Here is a 27,875-nt window from a genome sequence, read left to right as displayed (position 1 = left end):
TGCTGTGGAGGGTGCCATCCCCAGGGCAGAAGAGTCTGACCAACACCTAGCAGCACTAGCTCAGAGCCCGAGAAAGAGGCTACACATTAACACGAAAACTTTGGTGGTTTCACCTTCCCAGAGTAGGTGAATGACATCGGTAGAAGACTACAGTGTGTTGTTGAAGGGGTGAGAAGACAGGAAAACAGCAATTCTGAGGGCATACATTTTTTTCATCACTCTTTTGAAAAGCAAATTAATATTTTAAATTAAGTTTTTATCACAGAGTGTGAATCAGAACAAAAAGTTTGGCTTAGCTTCTCTTTCAAGACCAGAACTAGAAAGAGCTTTGAACTTGAACTGAATTGTAGCTTCAGATGTGGTACATTTCTCTGCACTTCTGAACCTGGGTCAGTCAGATCCAGGATTTATCTTTAGGGCATTTTTAGAAGAGCTGAGAACACTGAGGTTCATGATCAAGCATCGTTGATTCTTAAGTTATTTTGGATTTGAGGTTTAAACTGATACTGTCAAGGTTCAGCTTAGAACTCTTTCATGTTGTGAAAAATGACTCAATTTTTTTCATTCTGAAGACCTTGCTGTTGGTTGATGTACATACATGAATGTGCTGTTTAAGTTTGTGGGGGAAATGCATGCATGTGGGAATGACTATGTTATGCATTGTGAAAAAGCATCCTGGAACATATGTGACCACGTAGCTTGTTGCGGCTTGGCAGGACACAGATGGTGCACTTGGACAGGGTAGCAGGAGAGAGTTTAATGGCAGTGTGGGTGAGCTAGGGGAAACCAGAAAAGCATGTTGGCAACAGCTGTAGGAGAGGGCTGCCTGACCGGAGCTGTGGCCTTTGGTACAAGGGTGTAGTCAGTCTGCGCTGATATGGCAAGGAGACCCCAGCCATCAATCTATGTCCCCATTCTCCTTTTGCCCTCCCATCCATCTCCAGCCACTGCCTCCCTCAGCGGGACCCAGCCAGACGCCAGAGGGAAGGTGAGCCAGTTACGTTGTTCATGAGGGTCAGCCTTATGAGCAAGATGGAGAGTCATGGAGAGTAGGTGTGGTGGGCAAATGGAAAATATCCAGCACATGGCCAGAGTTGAATGTGTAACTGCAGGTAAGGTAAGATTGTTTTCTGAGAACACTCAGGTTAGCTCAGGCTCACCTGGATTTGCCCTTAACAATATTTTCTACTTCAGAATCTCTCTCTCTCTCTCTTTTTTTTTTTTCCCCACACATTCTTTTTCTTTCCCTCTTCAGCGAGGAGGAACCTTACTTCCAAATTGTGACATCTTCATTAAGTGGCAAGTACATGGGTTCTGGAACTAAATAATGTTAGCTTGAAATCCCAGCCCTGCTACTTACTAAATGTGAAACTTGGACAAGTTAGTAAACTCCCAAGTTCTAAAAGGTAGGTTGTATTTTAAACATCATAGCTGATATAAGATTGAAAGACTCCTTGTCTCTATGTATCTACAGAAGTATCTATATCTCCCACTAGAGGGTTGGCTCCTGCTCAGTCCCCAGTAAATCCTCTACTAGTGCTCTGGGTAATGAATTATTTCCTCTTTCCTAACTTTTCCATCTCCTGCTCTCTAGTGGTTCTTTCCTCTTAGGATACTTATATCTTCCTGATGTTAAAAAAGATCTGTCTCTCAACCCTAATAGCCCTCTGATTTGCAATATCTTGGCTGTTGTTCTACTGTTTTGATTTTCTCATAAAAATCAGTGTACACTCCTTTTCCCAAGTTATTCACTGCCCCTTGATTTTTTAACACCTACAAACGAGTTTGTTTTCCACCATTGTGCCAGAAATTATCTCCGAAGTCTCTGACTCCCAGATGCCAATGGCTTCTTCCTAGAGCTCACCCTACTTCGCAGCATTTGACATTGCCAGTCACATCTGTCTCTTGGTTTCAGCACTGGTGTACTTCATCTTTGGCCTCTGCACTGGGGTCCTCTTTCTTGGTTTCCTAGCTCAGTATTCCTGCTCAAGATTTTCCCCCGCCCCTCACTTCTCTTTGCTTTCTCATCCTCAAAATATAGATGTTGCTAATAACTGGTTGTTATCTGATTGTTTCCTCCTGTTGCTTCTAGTGAAGCTCAGGAGGGTGGGGACCTTGTCTGTCTTGTTTACTGGGTTATTGCTGCCAGTGAACCTAGTGTCCCAGTACTTGACGTAGAGGGAGTGGTCAACAAATACTAGTTGAAAGGGGAATAGATTATAATATTCCTCCCTCATTTCTTTCTTAGCCTTTTTCTCAACTACATACTCACAAGATAAACATTTCTGACTTCTGTTTTCAGACTGTAGATCAAGGGCCAGCAAATTTTTTCTTAAAGGGCTTGATAGTAACTATTTCAGGCTTTCAGGCCACGTGGTCTCCGTTACAAGGACTCAACTTGGCCATTATAGAGCGAAAGCAGCCATAGACAATAAACTGACAGATGTAGCTGTGTCCCAGTAAAACTTTATTTATAAAAACATGCTGCTCCAGGTCATAATTTGCAGACCCCTTTATTGGTTCATGTTTCCAGTCAGTGCATAATTGTCACATGATTGACTTACCAGCACCTCAGATTCAGTTTGTCTGACCCGAAATTATCTTCTCTTTCTTCATTCTCCAAAAGCTTCTTCACTTGCTGTGATTCTTCGTTTGTATTATCTCTGTTCTAATCATCCAGAATAGAAACTGAGTTACCTTCATCTTTACCCTTCCTTCCCTTAGTCTAGCCAGTGACCAAATTCTGACCATTTCCTTTCTGCAACGATTCTCTCTCAGTCACTGCTGTAGCTCAGGCTCTCGTTTACTTTATCTTGATCGCTGCGTTCGCCTTCTCATCACTGATCCCTGTTGTTCTTCACCTGTGCCTCTCAACCCACACCCCCCTCACACCTTTCTCAGTTTTCTGTTGCCTGCCAAATGCAGTTTGAATTCTTTACCATGGCTTCCAGCCTCTTCACCCTCTTCTTGGCTCCCCTCATTCCTTCATGCCTTTCTTCTTTCTTTCCTTCTGTTCTGGAGGAACCTTCCTGCCTCCACTGCCCATGGAAATCTTTATGCTTCAGGACCCAGATCCAATGCTGTTTACCTAGAGGACTTCCCCAGCCTCCCAAGCCTGAGTGAATCATGTATCCTGCTGTACTCCCATTCTGCCTCCTAGTGTGGTCACTTGGTGGTTTATACCTCTGTTTCCCTCCTTAGACTGCAAGTTTCTGGAAGGCAAAGGCCATGCCATCTTCATCCTCATCAAGTCAAATTTAATTTTAAGCCTTGCACAGTTGAATTTAAGTACATCTTTAACCGAAAAACCCTTTACTTGGGGTCAGGGGATGAGTCCCATTGGATGGTGGAGGTCACAGGTCCTTGGCTGTATCACTGTATGTGTATATACATGTGCAATTATAGTACACCTCTTCCAGCACCTGCCTTTTTTGGTTCCTTCCTGGTCTTCACCATTGTGCTTTGTAGAGTGGCCAGAGTGGGTCTGGGAACATACTATCTCAGTGTCTTTATCTGACTCTGTCAGAAGACATCCTGGAATATCAGAAAATTATATAGGCTTTGAAATTTGACAGATCTGAGTTGGAATTCTAGTTTTTGACCTAGCTGTTGACCTTGAGCAAGTTATTAAACCCCTGTATATCCAAGTTTTTCCATCTGTAGAGTAAGATCCTAATACCAACTTCTTAGGGTTGTTATGAGGATGAAATTAAGTTTTGTAAACATATTTTCTTTTCCCTATCTGCCTTCCATCTGTCACGGTTTCTCCATTATTCCTAAAGAGTTTCAGACTCATTTGTAGGGATAACTTCCAGCACTCTATATAGGAGATCCCTAGTTGGAATCTAGGCGTCTCCATCCCAAAGGAAATCCCTCTCTTTGTATTTTCAAGGCATTCAATTTCTTCCAACTCCAGATTCTTAGAATTTCACTTTTAATGTGACTCACAATTTTCAAAAAACAGAAAGCTGCCCTGTTTCTGCTGGCCTCAGTAGTTGGGAGGTAACAGCAGCCAGCCAGAGCATATTCACCAGACAAGCCCCTTTCATTGGCTGGGATATGTTTAGCAGATCCTTTAAGCCTTCTGGACTCAACTGTAACAAGAGGGTGGTCACATCAGCCCGTCTTGGGTTTGTGTGGGGGAAATAGGAAGGACTGCCTAGTCTCTTGTATGTACGATGAGCGCACCATGCACTGTTGAGTTTCTGCTGGACCAAGATCGTAACCATTTGCTGAATGCTTGAAGGGCCTTTTGGTAGAGGTGTTTAGTGTTTGGGTTCCTTTTGGGAGGCAGGTGGGTAAGAAAGGTTGCAGTGGCCAGAGACAATCTCGGAGCCTCCCGAGAATTACAGATCACCCCAGTTGGGGTAAGTAAAGCTGTTGAATTCCAAGAGGCTGGCATTTGAAGATGCATCATCTGGTTTTGTGAGTAATGGCTCTGGATGTGAAGTATCCCCAGAAAGATTTTTCAGAAAAGGACTAATTTGGCACAGTCTTCTTGTGGAGTCACGGCTCACAGTGGATTGTCACACGCTCCAGAAAGGCAGTGTGTTTTCTGACACACAGGCCTACACACATATACGTGAGGCCTACTGTTTATCATCACAGACAGACTGCATTTAGAAGGAAAGGAGGAACAAAAACTCCCCAAAGTCACTGAATTAGCATTCTTTGCGTAGCAAATGAAAGATTCCTGGAAGCGTGGGCTCTTGTGCCAAGGTGAGCAGGTTTTAAAGGCTTCTCAAAGGACATACCACCCAATCCAGTTTCTGACTTCCTCTTACAGTTCCACAAAACAAGGGAGGTGGCAGATTCCTGGACTTCTTGGATCTAGACCCTGGCATCCCCAGAGGTCTTAGAGTTTTTGTTTGCTGGCCCCAGTTTGCATATAAACAAGCACGAGCTTACTCTGCTTGGACCTGGTGCCGCAGACTGAATACTTGTGTCCTCCCCAAATTCATGAGTGGAAACCGAATCCCCAGGGTAATGGTGTTTAGAGGTGGGATCCTTGGGAGGAGGGCCGGTCACGAAAGCAAAGCCTTTATGGATGGGATTAAAAGACCCACAGAGCTCCTTGGCCCTTTCCAACATGGGACACAGGGAGAAGAGAGCCAGCCATGTGTGAATCTAGGAAGTGGGCCCTCCCTAGACCCTGAATCTGCAGGTGCCTTCGTCTTGGACTTCCCAGGCTCCAGAACTATGAGAAATAAATTTCTGTTGTTTATAAGCCACCCAGCCTATGGTAGTTTTATTAGAGCAGCCTCAATGAATTAAGACCGAAATCATTACCAGGATAGGGCATGTTGAGATCTCTCTTCTAAGGTCAAGGGTAGGTTGTTTGTGTCAGGTTCCTCCTATCAGAAGGAAGCACAATGCGTCATGGGCTTCTTTGGATTTTGTAGGTATTCCTCATTCGGGTGTGCTACTTTGGCCCATTTACCGAGTGACTGGGAAAGCTGCTAATTTTGAGTGGGGCCCCGAACAAAAGAAAGTCTCTGCAACAGTTCGAGGCTGCTCGGCAAGCTGCTCTGCCCCGGGGCCATCCGATCAACACGTCCAGTGGTATATAAGGTGGCAGTGGCAGACTGGGATACTGTTTGGAGCCCCTGGCAGGCACCTACAGGTCAAATGCAGCACATGCCTTACAGAACTTTGGAGCAAGGCCCTGCCACCCTCTGCAGATAACTGCCCTCCTTTTGAGAATAGCTCTTGGCCATCTACTGGACCTTAGTTAAACTAAACACTTAACTATGGGCCACCAAGATACCGTAAGGTTTGAGCTACCCAGCATGAACTGGGTGTCATCTGACCCATGAAGCCTTAAAGTTCGGTGTGCACAGCAGCGTTCATCATCATATGGAAGTGGTGGTATATATGTGATTGGGTCCGAGCAGCCCCTAAGGCACAAGCAAGTTACATGAAGGAGTGACCCAAATGCCCATAGTCCCCGTTCCTGCCTTTTCTCTCCTAGCCTGCACTTATAACCTTGGGGAGTTCCCTATAATGATTTGATAGAGGAAGAAAAGACTCAGGCCTGGTTTGCAGATAGTTCTGCCATCTACAAGCTAGAGAACCAGGAAAGCCTATGGTGTAATTCAGTCCTAGTCTGAAGGCATGAAAACCAGGGGGCCAGTGGTGTAAGTCCCAGCCAAGTTCAAAGTCCTGAGAACCAGGTATGCCAGTGTCCAAGGGCAGTTGAAGATGGATGCCCCAGTGCAGGCAAAGAGCAAATTCTCCCTTACTGTGTATGCCTTTTTCTATTCAGGCCATCAGTGGATTGGAAGATGCCCACCCACATTGGAAAGGGTGATTTTAACTTGGTCTACCGATTGCAATGCTGACTTCTTCCAGAAGCAGCCTCACACCCAGAAATATATTTTACCAGCTATTTGGGCACCGCTTAGTTCAGTGAAGTTGGCAGATAAAATTAACCATCACAATGCTTAACATTTTTTCTTTGAAATATCAGTCCCAGAAATGCAGATTATATACAGAACAAAAACAAAATCTATGGTTAGTATGGAAAAGGGGGAAATTATAACTTTACAGTGGAGAAACCTGACAAATACTACCTCTGCCAGATGATCAGGGTCAACGTCAATGCTAATGGTATGATGTATTGAGAATGGGACTTCCTCTATGGTCTTCCTCCTTCAAACCCATAGCAACCAGTCTAATCATAAGAAAAATATCAGAAAAAGATCCCATTCTGTAATATATCTGATCAGTACTCTTAAGGTCATCAAAAATAAGGAATGTCTAAGAAACTGTCAATCAAGGAACATCTAAGAACCTAGGGAGACATAATAAATAAATGTAAAATGGTAGCCTAGATGGGATCCTGTAATGGGGAAAGGATATTAGATAGAAATCAAAGAACCCTGAATGAAGGATGGATTTTTAATTAATAATAATGTATTAATGTTGGTTCAATAATTGTGACAGACCGTATAGATGTACAAGGTTAATAGGGGAAAGTGGGTATAAGTCTGTAAGTATAAATGGTGTATATATAGATATGTATGTATATATGTATGTATAAAGCATGTAAGAACTCTGGGTACTATCTTTTAAAAAGTTTATTTTAAGAGTAAACTTGTTCAGGGTGCCTGGGTGGCTCAGTCAGTTAAGCATCCGACTCTTGATTTTGGCTCAGGTCCTGATCTCGGGGTCGTGAGATGGAGCCCCAGGTCAAGCTCCACACTGGGCGTGGAACCTGCTTAGGATTCTCTTCCCTCTCCCTTAGCCCTTCTCTCCCCCATCTCTCACCTCTCTCTCTTTCTCACCCTCTCTAAAATAAATAAATTAATAAATAAGTAAGTAAAATAAAAATAGCTATGTTCAGATCAATTCATTAAAAAAAAAAAAATAAGCCCTCTGGCTTGGAAGGTACCTTAAGAACCACCTACTCTAATGGTTTTTAGTATTTATTTCTTTATACAAAAACACTTTAAACAAAATGTTAAGCAGAAGTCCAATCACATACAAATATATGTAGATTTTCTCTGGCTGAAGTGGGAAAGAGCCCCTGTGTTCCATCTGTTTGGCCCCCTTCCTCACCTCCTGCCTGCTCTGAGGCAATGCTGAAATGCTGAGGAGTGCCTAGTATCCTGTAGGCACCACCTGCTCTCCTTGGATCCTCCCTCCCCTGTAATATCCCAGTCTGTCCTGGAACACCTTTAGAATTGGGTATCCCCTTCCCAAAAGACAGCTTTTACCTTTTTATGACTGCTATGCTTCTTAGCATTTGGGGGGGGGTGGTTAAAAGCTTCATAATTTCTACCTATTAGCTTTAGTCCCATACAGAATATATGTCCAATAGAATTTTTCCGTGGTGATTTTTTGAAAACAGGTGCTTTTTTTCTCTCCCAGACCTCCATGACTCATTTCTTGTGTAGGATAGATTTCCCTGTCCCTCTAACTGGTTGTTGATGGAAGGTGGCATTCCATTGTTCTTCGACTCTAGATAGTCCAGTCTTGTGACTGATCACCATGACCCCATCCATAAACTCCCTCTTGACTTGACTTTCTTCTCCATCCCACTTCATTCTAGGAGCCTCTACTCCAGCCACTTTCTTCCCAGTACCTTAGCTCCCACCTTGCAACCTGGCTTTTCTTACAGTGGTTATTTCAAATCTCTTTTACTCCAGTTTCCTAAAACCCATAGTCCTACCACTTGCCCTCCTTCCTTTCAGCTGATGAATCTTTAGCACTGCTTAAAAATAAAATAGAAGTCATTAGATAAGAAATCCTTCAACTTCTTAACCTCCTTCCTAGGAGCTCACCTGCAGCTCTCCTTCTCTCTCCTCCTCCCCTCTTCAGGTTCCTGTCTCCTATTCAAGGCTAATTCCACCATCAGTATTTTGGATCTCATCCCCTCCTGCTTTCTCAGTCCTTGTTTATTCTGTTGTTCTTTATGTATCTCTCTGCTCCCTCACTGGAATTAGTCTTGTCAAGATTACTGAAGTCCTCCTTGGCATCTTGATTGTATTTAATTAATGCTTTTATCAGATATTTACAAAGCACCTGCAATGCACCAGACATGGTACTGTGTGGTGTGGGTTCACCAGTAAAAGGCAGGTGGAATCAGTGAGTGTATATGGGGCCGGCGAGTTGGGGGAGGAGGAGGTAATCAATAAAGGAGCAAGTGAATGTATAAAATGTTAGGGGACGAGTGAGTGATAAATGCTTAGAGGAGAAATGGATCAGGGTAAGGAACAGGGTTATTTTAGCTGGGTGATCAGAGAAGTCCTCTCTGAGGAGATGGCATCTGAGCTGAGATCCGAATGAAAGGAGGGACTGGCTCGTTCTTGGACCTCGGGGAAAAGCAGGCCAACCAGTGCAAACAGACAAATGAAGGACCCAGAGTTAGAACAAGTGGGGTCTGAGGAATGACCAGAAAAGCCATGTCTTTCGGGTCAGAGTGAGCAAGTTAGAAGGGTGGGAGAGGAGATTGGAAGGAGAGGAGGCAAGCACCGGACCTTTGAAATGCCTTTTTGTTTCAGCTTCCAGATTTTTCTCCTACATCTCTTGCAACTCCGACTCAGCCTCTTTGTGGATCCTCTTCTTCCGTCTGTCCTTTAGGTATTGGTATTCAGCAAGATTCTGTCCTAAGCCATCTTTTCTTCTCTCTGAACATACTGTCTGTGGACAAGACACAGAGCAGCCACTTAGTGAAGGTTGGTTGATTCAGATTACTTTGAGATCCATATCCATTCTGCTAACTCATCTCAGACCTAACTCTGGTTTGTCTATAGATCAGTGGAATTGTGGCTAACACCCATAGATGATCTGACCAAGCAAGGATGCAAATGGGATTCTCCTCTCCCGTAGTTTTAGGTTCTGTAATTTTAGAAATGTAGCCTTGGTCTGTATCTTTGTCATTGCTTTAGCTCTAAGGCCTAGCACAGTGCCTGGGTGGTCGCTGATTGAATTCATGAATCCAGTTTAAGAAAGGCAGAATTCATTCCTTGGCAACCAGTTCACATTACTGAACAATAGTGAATATTCTACCACACACATTTATGCTCCTAGAGATAAATTTTCAGACCTTCACAGGCTCTGATTCTGTTATATTTTGTCCTGTTATACTTGGCTTATTGTTCCAGAATTTAAAGATTTTTAAGCATTTTGCCTCAACCACTGCGATTGTTTTCCCTGTAAGTTTTACATCATCTTCAGTTTTGACAAGAATACCTTTTGTATCTTCAATGCAGTCATTGATAAGATCACTGAACAGGATGAGGCCAAAAATGCAGAGAGCCCTCCAGATAATGTGATAATTTCTAAACCCTGCTTTATGACTAATAAGTATGCTTTTAGAATAATGGAATCATTTTTTTTAGGTGCTACAAGGGATATCGAAGATCATTAGTCAGGCCTGTGTACTTTGCAGATGAGGAAACCAAGATTCCTATATTAAGTAATTTTACCAATATTACCCAGTTAATTAGGGGAGGAACTGGGAGGAGAACCCACATACCAGTTACTCTGGATTTCTATATGCAATTCATTTTTATCTTTCTTTTTTATTTCTATGGTCTACTATTTGTTGCTGTGTAACAAATTAACCAAAACCTAGCAAGTAAAAACATATTTTTTTATTATGATATGTTAGTGACCATATAGTACATCATTAATTTTTGATACAGTGTTCCATGATTCATTGTTTACGTATAACACCCAGTGCTCCATGCAATATGTGCCCTCCTTAATACCCTATGTTTTTTATTTGCAAAAAACATATTATTTTTATATTTATATTATTTTTATCTCCCACAGTTTCTGTGGGTCAGGAATGCAGGAGAAGCTTGGTGGATGGTTCTGGCTTAGGATCTCTCATGAGATTGTGCTCAGATGGCAGCTGGGGCTGCAGTCGTCTGAAGTGTTGACTGGGACCGGAGGACTCAGTTCCAAGATGGCGCACTCACAGGGCTGACATATTTGTGTTGGAGATGATAGGTGTCAGTTCCTTACCATATCCACTTTTCCTTGGTGCTGTTTGAGGGTCCTTAAAACACATCAGCTGGCTTCTCCCAGACCAAGTGATCCAAAAAAAGAGGAAGGAGGAAGTCATAGCATCTTATATGATGCTGGCCTCAGAAGTCACACCCTGCCTTTTCTGTAATATCCTACTGGGTGCACGCAGGTCACCCCATTCAGTGTGGGAGGGGACTACACAGAGTTGAATACCATGAAGTAGGGAACACTGGGGCTAGTTCACAGGCTGCCTACCACATCTGGTTGTCACCTCAGTGGAGACTCTCTTTACTTTGGCCCAGAGTAGAGCTATAGCATCTGAAAGATCTTTCCATCTCTGATTTCTTACCCTGTGGGTACAAATCCCATAGAACTGCCTGATGAGTCTTGGTAAAAGGCAATTCCGTAATGTCTTACTTCCTTATTCTCTGATTTTTAAAAAGAGTTTAAAGGTTTCTTGCTACTAAGATGATCATATAATTTATTATCCAAACTATAGCACCTCTGAGAGTGAAAAAGGGTGTTCTTAGCAATTATGCATGAACCAAAGATGTAAATTAATACTGTCATGAGAAAAACCGAAATTATGATCATCCAGTTGCCTACCAATTAAGAATTAGGATATTATTCTGTCCCTTTTCTTATACTGGCAACAACTTTCTCTTTTATCGTTTCTCTTTTATTATCAGCACTGTTATTCCTTCTGCTCTGTCCAATGATACCATTTAGCCAGAAGAGCTAAAGAAACTTACCCAAGGTCATGAGCAATCCCAGACATAGTCAGGATTTCACACATTCCTTTGTGTATGCTGTTCCCTCCAAATGAAATTGCCTCTCCACTTCCAAGTTCTTCTTCAAGGCTACAGTTGCAGCCTCCTCCCAACACATTGTGATCTTTCATCTCCAACACCCCCCTCCCAGTTCTTTCTTGTTTACCTTTCCATTCTTCCCTTTTTTCTTCCTACCTCTCTTCTTCCCTTCTTTTCCCATGTAATTACTGAATGCTTTCTGTGTGCTAAGAACTGTTCAAAGTACTTCCATGCACTTAGCGTAATTTTTCTCTTGTAGTTATTTGTGTACCTTTCCTGTCCCTTCTACAAGTTTATATCCCTTAAGTATAGGGCTATGTTCTACTTATTTAGCAAAATCTCAATAAATGTTGTGTGAACCATTGACTATTGTAGGTCCTTAATAAAGTTTAGCTTAATGAAACAAGTTCTGAAAAGAAAATTTTTGGAGAGATAATCTTGATTTTCATACTAAGGAAGGGTTTTTCTATTCAAAATGGTTTTCCTTTTCAGCTAAAACACAATAAAATTAAACAGTAAAATTTTGGAAGTGTATAGAGGAAAACGGTGGACCTTTCTCTGCTTTGAATTCTTCAGATACATACACACACACACACACACACACACACACACACACACACACACCGCCCAGCATATAGCCAAATGACACCTGGAATGTTTTCTCAAGGAAGAGAGGTTAGCTTTTACACTGTTTCTTTCCCTTATTTGCCTGCCTTACTCAGAAGGACAAAGGAAATATCTGAGTTTCCCTAGGTGAAATGTGGGTTTTATTTCTTATGCAAGGAGTCAAATACGTTCAAGTAGTGATTTTCAACCTTGGCTGAACAGTAGAGACAGCTGAAAATTGTTTGGAAATTCCAATGTCCAGGCTGCACCTTAGACCAAATAAATCCGAATCTCTGTGGGTGAACCCAGGCGTTAGTGCTTTTTAAATGTGCTTGGGTGATTCCAACAGGTAGCCAAGGGTGAGAACCCCTGTGCTCAACCAAAGAGCCCTGGTTCGGTGGTGAAGAGACCCAGGTCGACCCAAGTTGCTCATGATCTTGGGTAAGTTTCTTTAGCTCTTCTGGCTAATGTTCATCTGTGAAATAGTGTTTCTCATCCAAAATGTTTGCGTCCTGCTGAAATGCTGAGAGAATCAATTGAAGTTTCATAGAGAAAGGGCAACCAGAAACACAAACTCTGAGAATCCTGTTACACACTGTTAGGCAGTGGGCCTAGCTGCTACTTCTCAGTTCTAATGGCTTGGTCATTCTTTGGAAAAGTTGGCGAATATACCTAGTTATGGTGGAGAGGAAAGCTTTTCTCTTCTTTGTTGCTCCTTCGTCCTCCCTTTCTTTATCCATCTCCATTTCCTGTGGCTTAAAAGGGCCATGCCACACACCCCACTGCTCTGCTGCCCCTGGAGATGTGATAGATTCAGAGAAACCTGCCTGTCCTTGCCCCCCGGGGTGGGGTCTACAAGAGTGGTCTACTTCATGGTCTACAAGAGTATCTCAGTGCCTGGAGATAAGGACTGTGCCTCAGAGAATGTCTACCCAGTATCCTACTGGAGTATTCTGTGCATTTTCCTCTCCTTTGGACAGAGAGGAAGAAAGCAAAACTTCGCGCCTTGTCTGGTGTTATGGGGGCAATAACAGCTAGTCTTTATTAAATATTTTGTTTAAGCCAGAATTTTTATTTGCATTACCCTGCTTCATATTCCTGCCAATCCAACAAACTAGGTGCTCTTATTATCCCCCTTTGGTAGTTGAAAAGGTAGTGATGTTGAGAGGCAAAGACACTTCTCCAAGGTTGCTGAGCTAATAAGGGAAGGAGCTAGTGTCTGAACCCAGAAGGTTGAAGACAGAGCTTTTTTTAAACAGACAACGTGCCAGGCATCGTTGAAAACAATTTGTATTTTTTAACTCATTTAATCTCCATGACAACCATATGAAGTAGATTCTCTTATCTTCATTTTGTAGATGAAGGAATGAGGGCACAGTGAGGTTAAGTGACTTGCCCAAAGTCACATTGATAAGATGAAACTGTTTGAACGAGAACCTGAAGGAAGACTGACACTGAGCTGTAGCCCCACATGTCACAGGATTCCTCAACTTCCCCTGCCCTCCCAAGAAGTTAAAGGCAAAAAAGCAGAAGACATCTGGCCATTCTGCTAGAGACATCCCAGTGACTCTTGACATGGGTGTGGTACCTTGCAGGTTCCAAAGGCTGTTGGCGTCCATTCAGAACCTCAACCTTATAGGTACGGCAGGGCGGGTGTGGGTCATCAACCCTAGGCAGAGTTCACGTTCTTAGCCACTGGGCTCTCCTGCCTTCCCTGGGCATTTCCTTGTCCTGGTGGCCTCCTCACACAGAGTGGCTCCAGTGATCAATGGAAACAAGTGGAGGCCTGAGGTTCCCTCCAACTGGAGACCAGAACCAAGGACATGCAGGCCACCAGACTAAGTTGATGAGAATAGTTTTTGATGAGAATGGCTTGAGGTGGAAACCTGGTTTAGTGCTTAATGAGGAGGAGGACTGAATGGAGAAGGCGCTGTCCCCTGGGACACACACACACACACACACACACACACACACACACACACAGGGGAGAGCCTGTCGGAAGGCTTCGGAAACTACACCTCTACAACCACCCCAGTCACGTGTGTCCCAAAGGGGCCATATTCTCATGTTCCTTTTTTGAAGGAGAAATCTGCCTTCTGGTTTACTTCTGTTCACATTGGGGGTGTCCCAATAATTTACAGATAATTTTTACTGTTGCTATTTAAATTATTATAAATACCATAAATATGAAATGTAAAAGCATAAAATTATCGATATCAAAATGTAATAATAATTACTATTATTAAGCAACTTGTGGTGAGTACTTCCTATGGGCTAGACACTACACTGAGAACTCTGAGGAGTTATCTTACTTAATCGTCACAGGGACAAGGCAGGAGCTATTAGCTCTGCTTAGTAGAGGGGGACAGTGGGATGAAAGAGGTTTACCGAATTTCCCAGTGTCTTAGTCAGTAAGTGGTAGTCAGGACTCAAGGCCAAGCAGCCAGAACAGACTTAGACTTTCTCCCCACCCCCTCCTGCCACAGAGTGGTCTCACGATCAACCTCACCATGACAGTCCCTGTAGCTTTCCAGATTTAGAATCCCAGAACCAAATGTTCTCGGTCTGCAAGGAATTTAAGATGATTTTTCTCTTCTCTCATTAAAAACAAAAACAAAAAAACTACCTTATTATAAAATAAAATACAGGTACAGGGAATGACAAAGAAGCTTTGAGACTCTGCTGGCTGTTCCAGACTCTGTGTACCCTGATTCCCTCACACACTCTCCCCTCCCCAAAGGAATCACACCCCTGGCTCTCGTTGTAAGTGCTGCCTTGTGTCTCCTTGTAGTTTATCATCTGGCTGCAACTCTCCCGACATCTAGCATAGTCTTTTCTGCTTAAAAAAATCAGCATGTCTTACAAGTCTCTGTTCTTCTCCATATTCACTCTCCATCAGTTTCTTTCCCTCAAACTTTATTTTTTGAGAGCTCAAGGCATGTGACCTGTAGTTTCTCACGGGCTGGGTTGTGCTGCTTGCACACTCGTAACGCACACTCTTGCGAACTCTTTATTTCCTGCAGATCGGTTGCTGGACCCAGAAGTTTGCTCTGAATAGGACTGATCCAAATAGATCTTTCTGGCAGGATTGTGGGTGGTGTTGTGTTCTCCCTTCAGGAAGCACGTGATGTCGGATTGTCTCTCTTTTTGTGGCAAGGTGATGCTCAGAGTCTCGACTCATCAGTCCATTGAGTGTTACAGAATGGTGATATTCCATCATTTCTTTTTCATTTATTTCTGGGAAATCTTTTCGAAAGAGGTGCTTCCCTTTGACAACTATTTGATTATCTGGTGTTGTAGCTGATATAGAAGAAAAAGGGCAAATGCTTGAGTCTTTTCCCTTATTTGCCAGTTTTCAACATAAATGATTTAATTCCCTCAACTATTGAAGGGACCATTGAGAATGAGCAATTAATTTTTGTTCAGGGGCGCCTTGGTGGCTCGGTCAGTTAACTGTCCGTCGCCTGATTTTGGCCCAGGTCATGATCTCAGGGTCGTGAGCTTGAGTCCCACATCGGGGTCTGAACTGGGCATGGAGCCTGCTTGGGATTCTCTCTCTCCTCTCTTGCACTCGCTCTCTCTAAATAAATAAAATCATTTAAAAAATTTTTGTCCAATTTTAGACCTATGCTCTCATTTTAAAAATGAGGTAACTGAGAGCCAGAGAGGTAAAGTAACTGACTGAACATCACACAGCCCGTGGGTGGCAGAGCTAGGGTGAGGGTAGTGCTCTCCTGCTTCCCGAATGCATTGTTACCATCCCCTTTCAGGAGCAGAACCGTAGATGTGGAACTCTAGGCTTGAAAGCTGTCTCTGAGAGTATCCAAAATGGCCAACAAGTGCTTGAAGCATTGTCCGACATGCCTCCTGGCTTTTTGCCTTTACTACTGTGCCCTGCAGCCTGGTTGGGACTCACTGGCAAGGGAGCAGGCCGCCTGCTTCTGAGAGGGGAGAGTTGCCAACCCTGGCGATCCTGCCAGGTGTCAGGGAGCCGTGAGAATGTACCCAGGTTGCTATAGAGAAGTTCTCAGCCTTGGCTGCCACAAAGCACCCCCACCCCCTGCCGAATCATGTCTTGCTGATTCTCAGCAGGAAAATGGGAAGTCAGAGGAGAAAGTCCCAACCTATCTGTTAGAAGGGAAATTGTGGCGAAGCCATCTCCCCACCGTGTTAACTTAGAGAGAGGTCGAGGGGGAGAGATGGGGTAGAAAAGGATCAAATGGGGTTAGGAAAAAGGAAAGTATTTTGTAACTGTGTGTGTGAGTGAGGGGGTGGAAAGATTGCCTACCTCCTAAAGATTACTCAGCAATCCATCTGTTCACACCTACTTATGTAGCCAATGACCTTCTCAGACCCACCTACTTGTCCTGCTCTCCCCCCTTCCCTGCTTCTCTTCTTCCTGCTGCCCCCACCCCTGCCCCCCTACCTCCAAGCTGAGGGAAAGTGATGGCAAGAAAGGCTAGTGAGAGATAAGGACACGCTCCTTCATGTAAGGATGGAAATGCTTGCTAACTTGTGGTTAGAGAGTCAGGCAAGGACAAGGACAAGGCTGCTGCCAATGGCCCTGGTCTGTGTTCTGAAGCACCCTATTGTGGTTACCCTGGTTGGAAAGGAGAGTTGCTTGGACCGCACCCTTGGAAGCAAAATGAAACTTGACAGTGGGAGATATGCCTGTACTGTTATAAAATTGGGATCTTTGGGCCAAGGAGTCCCAAGAAGCTGATCACTCTAGTTCTCTTCCTTGGCAGAAGATTCTGGAGGCCCTCAGCCTTCTACAGAGCAGAGGGGATAGTAGCCAAGATGCTATAGTGGAATTTTTTAAAAACTTTAAGTTGTGAAATGAATTTGGTGAATCGTGATCAGAATTTAATAAAAAATGAAATAGACAGTAGATCAGGGTACATTGTTACAGGGAGAACGTGTTTCATGAAACCCTAGTGGTGTGTGTGTGTGTGTGTGTGTGTGTGTGTGTGTGTGTGCATGCGTGTGTGCATGCACTGGCTCAGAGTGTATTTCTCAGCGTACGTCATAGCTCAAAACTTTGAATATCATTGCTCTTTTAGCAAGTGTCAGGAGTGAAGACTTGGATTCCCTGTAGGCTCTGCCATGAAATTGCTGTGTGACCTATCGTGAGTTGTCTAACCTCTATGACCTTCATTTTCCTCATTTGTGACGTGAATGGATGAAACCAAATGAGATCAAGCTGATGATCTCAAAGGTTCTCAAGGGCAGAGATGACATCCTCTCCAATATGCAACAATTTCCACTAAAAAGCACCTCCTTCTCTCTAGGCTTAGTTCATTCTTTCATTCACCAAATATATATTCATGTGTCAGACACTGTTCCAGAAACTGGAGAGTCAACAGTGATAAAACACAAAAATCCCTGTCCCTGTGGTGCTTACCTTAGAAATCTCTGTTGCAGTTTACAGGGTCTTTTTCCATTTACCATACATTTAAAATGAAACAAAATCAAATAAAAAACTTCTGTGGGCTTGGGAAGATAGTTACCATTTTTTTAGTCATTGGTTTGGATCCTCAGTCTGTCCTTCTGTAAGCAGAAACAGAATCATGGCATGCTGGCAATATAAGGTTTGAAAGGGCTCCTTTTATGCTCAGAAGGGTAACCTGACCCAGTAACCCCAGAACGGAAATCTGAATGTTCCAGGCTAGAAATTATTATTTTCCTTGAATGGTCTTCCTTCCTGGGAGCTCTTGAAAGCACAGAGGGTTCACTGAAAGGCAGTTCACTTTAAAAGCTTCAATGTTAGCTTCTTGACATATCCATCTGCTCTCAGTACAGAGATGAGACTCCTCCCTGGAGGACTTCGGGAACAGGGTGGCATCCTTCTGGCCCAGAGACCATGGAGCCCCTTGTTTGGAGGAGGGGATGGGTCAATGAAACCTGCAGACGCTTGGCTACCAGGATGCTTAAATTCAAAGCTTTGGGATGGCTGTGAGGACTTTGGAATCTGACATAAACTTGGCCACCAGAGGGCATTAAGAACCTGTTGTTCCACATCAGCCAGCGAAGTTCCGTTTGTGTCTGGTTCTAGCCTGGCTGTTTTAAACAGGGCTGGTAAAATGACCTTTTCAAAGCAAGTAGAGCGGGAGAGCCTAGTCACAGCTCCTGAATGCCAGTGCTACAAGCAGATTGATAAGCTGACGCTTGTCTCTCTCATCTCCCAAAATTAAACCTGCAGCGGCATCCACTGAATCCACAGGTATCTAATCTACTGAGTGCGGTTTATATGCCAAGCACTGAGTTAGACTCTCGAGTCCAACCTTCATCAAGACAAAGCTTCTGCTCTCCAGGGGCTCACAGTCTACATTTTCTCTAGACAGCAGGCAAACGGCTTGTTGCCCCAGAGTGGTTCCACATGGTCTTGAATCTAAGGAAACAATAGTCTGTTTTCTTACAGTGAAAGTGAAGGCTCTAGGTATTAGGATCATAATCTTGATGATTTCAAATGAGAGAATATAGAGCTTAGGAATGTGGCCCTTTAATGCCTTTGGTATAATAGCCTAACTTTGGGGCACCAGTGTGGAGCTGATGGTATAGCGTCCTGGTGAGTCCTAAGCCAGGAGTTGCTCTTTTGCTGTGTGAATTTGCAGGAGTGATCCGTCTTTCTGGACCTACGTTTTTTCCGGCTGTTCTCAGAAAAGGCCAGGATACTAAGAGTGTTACCAATAGAAAGCTAAGTGAAATGGAAGAGAATAATACTATGGGGCATCACACCAGTGTAGAAACCCAACTGGGGTTTTGCTAGCTCCTTTTTTATGTCTTTACAGCTAGGTGTTTGCACAGCTGTTAGTTCCCCCATACCCCCTCTCTTATTTTTTCTGGAGTCTAGGTTGTTAAAACTAGTACTGGAACCCAGATGTGAATAACTTTCCAACGGAGGGATCAGGGTTTATTTTTCACAATAGTTGGAATGAATTAAGCGTGGAAATGGATGACACGGTACAGTTCACTACTTACTAAAAGATAGAGTGGAATGAGGAAAGAATTCTGGGACCAACTCCTCCCATTCCAAACCTTTGAGCCAGGGGGTGCTGTCCAGAGGGCAGATTTTACAAGTTTGGCAAGATTACCTGTGCTCTAAGGCACTGACGGGGGGTGAGCATTGTTTACTAAGTGGGATCACTGGGATGTACAGGGATTCTGCTGGAATGATTTGAACTGTCTCTTAATTGTTGAGCATGAATTCATGCAGGATAACCTTGCCTCCTAACACTAATGCTGGCCCAGGCTGTCAGTTTTGAGTTTCTTGTGCCCTCCTGTGCCAGACTGGGAAGATGAGAAGTACTTTCTGCTCAAAAGACCACTGCAGCTGGAAGTAGACTGCTGCCTCCGTAACCTGCAGATAAAGTGCAGTGTTTATTGTTTCAGAAGACTAGAAGTAATATGATAAGGACTGAGTGAGTCCATAACATTTGTCCTCTTTTAATTTTATCTAGTATTTGCCCAGAGGCAGTACTGATTAGAGTCGTCTTTACCAAGAGCCAGAGAAAAAGAAATTCGATTACATGACTGGCTTATGGAGGCACTTTTCGGTGGTGGAAAGATCTTTGAACTGGGGTTAAGAAAACCTGGAGCCCCACACTGTCATTGTCTTACCACATAACTACCAGGCAAGCACTTTTGGTAATTACGGTAATTTAGAAAGGGCACACCTGGCTGAAAATCCTGCCTTTGCTTCTTCCTTTGGGACCCATGCAAGTTGTATAACTTCTCTGACCCCACTCTGTCCTCAATAAAGTAATATTATACTCATTCTACTCCCCTTAGCGAAGTGTTGTAAAAATCGTACCATGCAAATGTGTGGAAGTGTTTGAATGGCAAGGGCTCTGCAGATGCAGGGTTTTATTTGGGCAACCCTGCCTCTGTCATCTGACCTCAGAAATCCCTCATTGTCACCCCCTGGACACTGCTGAACACTTGCATTTCTCAGCTGGGGGCACTTCTGGTCTTATCTGTTTTGCCTGGCTTTCCTGCCCCAACACCCAGGAGTTTCTGAGAATAAGTTCGCTACTGTCAATCACTTGCCTTCCGTTTTAAAAATATGCCCATTGTCCAGGCCTCTCGGTGCTGAGTTACAACAACACAGCCTAATCACCTGGCAGACATATGAAACCTGCTGGCTTGAAACTCGCCGACATTTGTCTGCAGCTAACGTGGCTTCCCAGAAACACGTACCTGTAAGAAGGAGGCCTTGTTTCTGCTCTCAGAGTTGGGGCCTGAAAATCCAGTTCACAAAGAGCAAACTAAAAACAACAAAACCCGCAACAAAGAGCAAACATAAGAGGCTTTAGAACAAGTGACAGTCTTCTTTTCCCGAAGGTAGTGGGTGTCCTCTTCACCTTCCTGTAGTGATCAGAACAGGTGCCTGACTTACCCTCACTGAGTTCCCGTTCACTTCGAACTGGGACGTTAGAATTACTGAGTCACAAGATCAGATTTTAGAAATGGGTTCTCCATCCCTACCTTTCCCTCTTTGACCTTCTCCTGGACAGCTCTGATTCTAATAAACTCAGGGAGGCCGGCGGGCAGGCCGAGGTGGAGGGTTGTGGGTAGGAGGTCTGGAACCAGGCCCTTGGGATTCACAGGACAGAAGCTTTGGGGACAAGGAAAAAGGAGTTTAAAGAAGCAGAATGGGTGGGTGGGGTACCTGGGTGGCTCAGTTGGTGGAGCGTGCGACTCTTGATCTTGGGGTTGTGGGTTTGAGCCCCAAGGTGGGTGTAGAGATTACTTCTAAAAAAAGAAAATCTTTAAAAAAAGAAGGAATGGGGAAAAGGGACAATGGGAGAAATCTTAGAAAAGGAGAAAAGAAAGAATTGGGGGAGGAAAATGGAATGAATGAGTCAGGGTGGGGCAGAGGGAGGAAGACCGGGTGTAAGGAGACCTCTCCACTCCAGCCTCCTGCTGAGACAGAGCAGAAACAGATATTTCAGAGGAAATCAGCTGTGCCCCGATGTCCCTTAGCTGCTGCGTATGTGGCTCTCAGGCCACCAGGGATTCAAGCCTGTGGGTCCCCAGGTCTCCACTGACACAGTCACCTCATGCTGCCAGCCCTGGTTCTGAGGGCAGAGCCGCCACACCCACCCCTGTGACACACAGTGTAACCAGCTCCTCTGCTGCTTCTTTTTTTTTTTTTTTTTAAGATTTTATTTATTTATTTGTTGGAGAGAAAGAGAGAGAGAAAGCACACAATCGGGGAGTGGCAGGCAGAGGCAGGCTCCCTGCTGAGCAAGGAGCCCAGTGCGGGACTCGATCCTAGGACCCCGGGATCATGACCTGAGCCAAAGGCAGACGCTTAACTGACTAAGCCACCCAGGTGTCCCAACCATCTCAAGATGTTCTTGAGAGCTGGGACACATATGCTTACTCAGAGTTTGAGGAAGGACAAGGAAGACCTAGAAAGAAGATGCTGGCCAACAAAACTTTCAGATCACCTTATGTAGGGAGGCAGTGATCGAGGGAAGAAATCAGAGATGTCCTCAGAGGGCATGTTCAAGTTCCCCTGCTCTGCCACTTCACTGCTGAGTGGTTTCCGGGCAAGACTTAAGTTTCTTACCTACGAGACACGTCTCCATCTTCATGCCTCCCTGTGGTTTGCTGACATACGGAGGCAGTCCCTGTGTGTGTACCTCCCATAGCACGTCCCACTACCTTTTGTGTAGATATGCAAACGGGTTCTCTTCTTCTAGAGTTTTATTTTATTTATTTATTTTTTAAGTAAACTCTATCCCCATCGTGGGACTTGAACTCATGACCCTGAGGTCAAGGGTCCTATTATCTTCTTTTAGTACATTATGTGCTCATCCAGGGCAGGATCCTTATGGACTTACCACCTAGGATGGTGTCTGGCGTACAGCAGGTGTAACAAATACCTGTCACAGATTTCTTGATGAAATAAACAAGGAAGACAGTGGTTTTCCTCTAGCAATCCCACTGAGTAGGTCTCCAGAAATAACGTCAGCACTGGAACTGATCTACTTCTCCTTAGGCTGGATGTGGCAAGAGGGGGGTTGCTGTTACTGGCTTAGGTTATATTTCCCCAGAGACTCAGAAGGGACCATTTACACAGCTCTAGGTTTTTTCATTTGAAATTAAGGAATGAATTTAATTTCGACTTTTTTTAGATTAAAAATAGAATCTCTTGGGGCGCCTGGGTGGCTCAGTCAGTTAGGCATCTGCTTTTGGCTCGGGTCATGATCCCAGGGTCCTAGGATGGAGCCCCACATCAGGCTCCCTGCCCAGTGGGGCGTCTGCTTCTCCCTCTGCCCTGCCCCACTCATGCTCTCTCTATCAAATAAATAAATAAAAATCTTTTTAAAAATACAGTCTCTTAAAAACAATTATTATGAGCAAATAACATCTATAATAATGCCACTTAGTACAACTTAGAATGTTATACACACACAAGTGTTGTAATTTTGGCGTATGTGCAAATCATTCCACTTCCAGCAAATGTGTACACATGTATACAAAGGTGCCTGGCTGGCTCAGTCAGTAGAGCATCTGACTCTTGGACTCAGGGTTGTGAGTTCAAGCCCCATGTTGGGTATAGAGATTACTTAAAAAGAATAAATGTATAGTAGATGTATGTTTATATTTTTAAATAGTTGCATTTCTCCTTTGAGTGAAAATACCATGATCTCCTTAGTCTGTTGGTTGTTGCCAACTTTTCACTGTTAAATAAACAATCTCTCTTGTATAAGAAATAATTATTATTACTGTTAAAAAAAGAAACAAAACCTAAGCAATGTGTTGAGTGTCTGTTATTAGCCAGGCGTTTTACTTGTAGTGTATCCCTTAATTTTCACAACCCATGAAGTGTGTAGTATTTTTCCTCTTTGTAGAGGAATAAATGGAACTCTAGAGAAGTAAGTAGTTTGGCTAAGTCACACAGCGGTGATGACAGAGCTAGGATTTGTACTCAGGTCTGTTCAACAATCAAAAGCCTTCCTCTTCCAAATCACAAAAGTCTTAGGATTGTAAGGTTAAAAGGTTTCTAGCATAGGACTCTCACTGCATTTAAGCATGTTGCTTTCCAATAGCTCTGTGCTGTTGTATGAAAGCCCTACTCCTGGATGCTATTTTCCCCATAACTTCGAGTATGTTTTGTAAGCTAAGAAATTCAAAGACCTGCATCCACTCTCTTTTTCCCTTATAAGTACAGGTTTTAGATTGACTCTATCTTTTTAAAAAAGATTTATTTATTGGAAAGAGAGAGAGAGCGTGCACAAGTGCTAGCATAGTGGGGCAAGAGTCAGAGGGAGAGGGAGAATCTTCAGCAGACTCCCTGCTGAGTGTGGAGCCTGATGCAGGGCTCAGTCTCATAACCCAAGACCATGACCTGGGCCGAAATCAAGAGTTGTGTGCTCAACTGAGCCACCCAGGCTTCCCTGGATTGAATCCATCTTGAGCTTGCATATTACCTGCCTGGAATGAAGCATTGAGTATCTCACTGTCTGCCCTGAGTTCACCTAGACCTGGGCTCTCACCCCTGCTGGAAGGTGGGGCACCTGTGGTTTCCTGCCATCCAAACCAGCAAAGGAGAGAAATGACACTTCCTTATTTATTATTATTCCTTTTTATTCCCTTCATCCCTCTGAGAAATGTAGCAAAGCATATTCTGTCAAAATGAGAGCTATGGGGCACTCCGCTTTGATCTTTCCTGCATTTCCCTCATTGCATTAATGGCAGTACTGGGGTGACATGTCTTGAATAGAGAACAGATCAACAAACATCAGTAAACGTAATTATGGGAGCGGAGACATTGGAAACTTCCACAAGAACTTAGGGACTGTTTGCATATCCCATTCTTTTCTTCGGAAATTCAGAACAAATTTAATGTTCCATTAGGAGCATGGAAAGGGATCAGTGATTTTCTGGAGATTTTTGTGGAATTCCCCTCTTTTCTTGTTAGTCACTGTTTAACCACAAACCTCTGCCATCATGTTTCATTGGTAAAATAGTGACTTTGTGACTAACTTTTAGTGTTTCATATAAAGGTTTTTTTTTAAAGTAATCTATGGGGCGCCTGGGTGGCACAGCGGTTGAGCATCTGCCTTTGGCTCAGGGCGTGGTCCCGGAGTTCTGGGATCGAGCCCCGCATCAGGCTCCTCTGTTGGGAGCCTGCTTCTTCCTCTCTCACTCCCCCTGCTTGTGTTCCCTCTCTCGCTGGCTGTCTCTATCTCTGTCAAATAAATAAATAAAATCTTTAAAAATAAATAAAAGTAATCTCTACGCTCAACATGGGGCTTGAACTCACAACCCTAAGATCAAGAGTTGCATGCTCTACCAACTGAGCCAGCCAGGCACCCAATGTTCCTTGTGAGAATAGTCTCTTATTTCTTGGCCTCCTGATGCCCATGAGGGTTCTAGATGTCATGCATACCACATAGCCTTTGTGCAAAACCCACATAGATACCATTACTCTAGCTCAGCCAAGGGTTAAATTGGTATCTTATTACCGATGTTTCTTGGGTTTTTTTTTTCTCTTGCACCAGGCTCTTGTAAGTTTTAGAAATAAATAAAAATTGTTTAGCTCTGTTTCAAAGAAGATTTTCCCCTGTAGCTGATTTTACTATAACATACAGCTTAATATAAAACCTAGCATTCTGAATACAGTTAGTCTTCAAAGTGGATTAGGGATGTTGTGCTTTGGGCATCTCTGAGGCATTAGTTACAGTACATTGCATTAGCTTTACCAGTTGCTTCGCCTGTAATGAAAGGGATACAGAGATCCCCTGCTTGAATGGAAGACCCAAATGCTATCTTTCAACTTCTGTTGAGTGCGATGGAGATGATAATTGAATGGCAAAACCACTCCCATTGTAAGGAAGCAATGGCGCGTTCTCCGGTTCCTTTAGAAATGTCAAGTACAGACATTGGAGACCGTGGCAGCCGGGTTCTATTCATACTAGGAGTGAGGGTAACAATAACGATCATAGCAGTACCAATTGTTAACTCTTTTCCACTTCGCCCCTTCTGCAGAGGCCTTAAAATAAACCTGTATTTTAAGCTCTTAAGTTGACCTTAGTCTTTACCAATCTTTCTGTGTGTGTGTGTTATGTGTGTGTTTGTGAGTGTGTGTGAGTGCGTGTGAGTGTGTGAGTGAGAAGCTACTGAAATGATCAGTGGATTTCATGCACGCAGCGTGGGCGGCGCTGTGTAGACACAGTAGATTTTCATAGTGCTTGGTGGTGTGTGTATGATGTGTGTGTGCAACCAGACATCCCTTGCTACCTGATGTCCGTTGCTACATAGTGATGAACACGCAACGCTGATACACATGACTGCTGGCACAAAAAGAACACAGTCATGGGTTTCCCTTAGCATTTACTGTGTGCTAGTGACTGTGCTGGGTGCTTTACGTGTTATCATCTTAACCATGTCAACAAGCTCCTGAGCTGGTACTCGGGCTGATTCTGCACATGGGTCCACTGAGGCACTGAGTTAGTACATGGTGGAGCCAGGATTTGAACACAGACGTTCTCATTCCAGCGCCCTTATACTTATTTGTACTTAATTGCTAGGTTATACTGTTTCTCAAGTGAGGAAATAAATGAGTATTACATGCTTGATAATAATTGAAAAATCTGTAAATGTCAAGGATATGCAAATATGTCTGCCAGCTTTGGGAATTCATATGTCCAAGATTTGCATCTGCACATACTGTATTTATATTTTTTTCAAACCGATCATGGGATGAGTATTAAGAATTTATGTACAAGGCACATGTGGTCACTGTGTACTATAAGTGTATGAATGAGTTATCAAGCCAGATACCAACTTAGGACCATTATGCTGACTTCCAAGACCAAGACCCTCCCATACCACAGAGGGGACCAAACTAATGATGGGAGAGTATAAACTCTGACATCAGATTGTCTAGTTTGAACTCCAGCCCAGCTGCTGATAGCTATGTGTCTTTTTTGTTTTTTAAATAAATTTATTTATGTATTTTTAAAGTAATCTCTACACCCAGTGTGGGGCTCAAACTCATGACCCCAAGATCAAGAGTCAGGTGCTTCACCCCCTGAGCCAGCCAGGCACCCCTAGCTGTGTGTCTTTGAATGATCTCTCCATACCTCATTTTTTCTCACTGGAAATGAGGATAACAGCTGATTCATTGGGTCAATTTGAGGATTAATTGGGAAGGTGCCTGATTCTTAGTAAGTATGCCATAAATGTTAACTAGTCTTACCATGATTGTACTTGGCCATTGATTTAATTTGAATCAAATTCTCTTCCTACCTTCAGCATAGAACCTGGGTATATAAGTTGTTCTTTATAACATTTCCCATCAGAAAACAAGCAGATTGTTTCTGGAACCTGGGCCAACCGCTTACCCATAGAAAGTACTTAGTGCCAACAAAATGGAAAACGAAATATTTTGACAACGTGCTCTACTCCTGAAGTAAGACGTGAGGGTGCTGTTAGTACAACAGTCACAGGAAGGATGAAGTCGTTTAGCTTTTAGAAGTGTGTGTGGTAACTTCTATAAATCTTAAACTGTTCTTAAGATAAAGTTCGTTTTTTTCAAAAGTCGTGGTAATGCGTTTCTGGGTTCAGCTCTTCCGCAATTAATGGATCGACTTCATCCTTCGTAGCTTAGCAAACAAGCTAACAAAGGCAGTCACAGGGTAGGCCCTTCTAGAGCCCGGTGTCTTATTTATGAAATATGGGGCTTGGCTTCCTCTAAGGTGTTTGTCCGCTTTGAAACTCAAACGAAATAGACATTTGGGGAAGAATAAATTATGGCTTCGCGTCAGCCTTATAATCAGGATTGGCAGACGTCCTCCGGGCAGGAAACGATGAAAGGGGATGGTTATGTTCTTGAGTGTGGGGAGAACCCAAACTCAAGTCAGCCTGGGTTTTCTGAGGGAAGTTGGGAGATCTTCAAAAGAGCGTAGGATGAATTCCCTTCTCTCAGGAATGGTTAAACGGAGGCCATCACCAATAAGAGAAGGGGGATTGGTTAAGATCCAAATCAGGGTGTTAAGAGTGGATAGATAAGCAGCTGTTTCCAAATGCTTTCTCTTTCTGTTCTTTAATTGCTCCCCAAAGATCCATAGTCCAAAGAAACCCGAGCTTTTAGTTAATCAGGAATGAATGTTCTGGGCAAAGAGCAATATAGTTCCAGGTGACTTCTCCTGAGACCTCTTCTATGATGTAGTGAGTGTGACGTGATAGTCTAAGGGAAATTATGACCCTGTTCGGAGCTGTCCCTAGGGATCCTGCAGCGCTGAGACTGACGATGTTCTTCAGCCTTCACCTCTCCAGAAGGGGTTTACAGTGGAGGGGCAATCTCCAGAGAATTGGAAGCTGAGAAACTAATTGCCCTGGGTTTCTTCAAACCTCCTGCACTGCCCTCCCCGCTTACAACCCCCCCCATCATTTATTCATTCACACGTTTATGGAGCCTATACCCTGTGTGAGGCCGTAAGCTCTGTAACAGGCTGACAGAGATGAATGGGACATAAATCTTGCCCAGATGGCAGTTACAGTCTGAGGGGAGGTGGGAAATGCACATTAATAATTGTGATACAAGATGATAATGATGTGTTGAAAAGCAGTGGGTAAACTGCTCCAAGGTTTTTGTTTTTTTTTTTTAAGATTTTATTTATTTATTTGACAGAGATAGAGACAGCCAGCGAGAGAGGGAACACAAGCAGGAGGAGTGGGAGAGGAAGAAGCAGGCTCACAGTGGAGGAGCCTGATGTGGGGCTCCATCCCACGACCCAGAGATCATGACCCCGAGATCACAACATGAGTCCAAACCAAGAGCTGGTCACTTCACAGGCTGTACCACCCAGGCACCTTGCAAGGGTTTTTAAAAAGTAGTAAGGATTGATTTAAATGAATATGGAGCACATTCTCAAAGGAGAAAACAAAGAGAAGAAGCCACAAAAGGAAAATGGGGAGAGCAAGAGTCTGGACAGACTTGCTACAGAACCTAGGAACCTG

The 27,875-nt window shown here is 43.7% G+C and overlaps 1 protein-coding gene across 1 annotated transcript in view; it reads left to right on the top strand.

Moving 5' to 3' along the window:
* Positions 1-27,875, top strand: part of GRAMD1B (GRAM domain containing 1B) — a 232,138-nt gene that overhangs the window by 26,592 nt on the left and 177,671 nt on the right. The window lies entirely within an intron of this gene.

Source organism: Ursus americanus, chromosome 16 (assembly GCF_024610735.1).
Source record: "Ursus americanus isolate L20-20 chromosome 16, mUrsAme1.1.p, whole genome shotgun sequence".
In the NCBI taxonomy this organism is placed as follows: Eukaryota; Metazoa; Chordata; class Mammalia; order Carnivora; family Ursidae; genus Ursus; species Ursus americanus.
The sequence above is the reverse complement of the archived record's forward strand: the minus strand, read 5'-3'. Positions and strand labels throughout refer to the sequence as shown.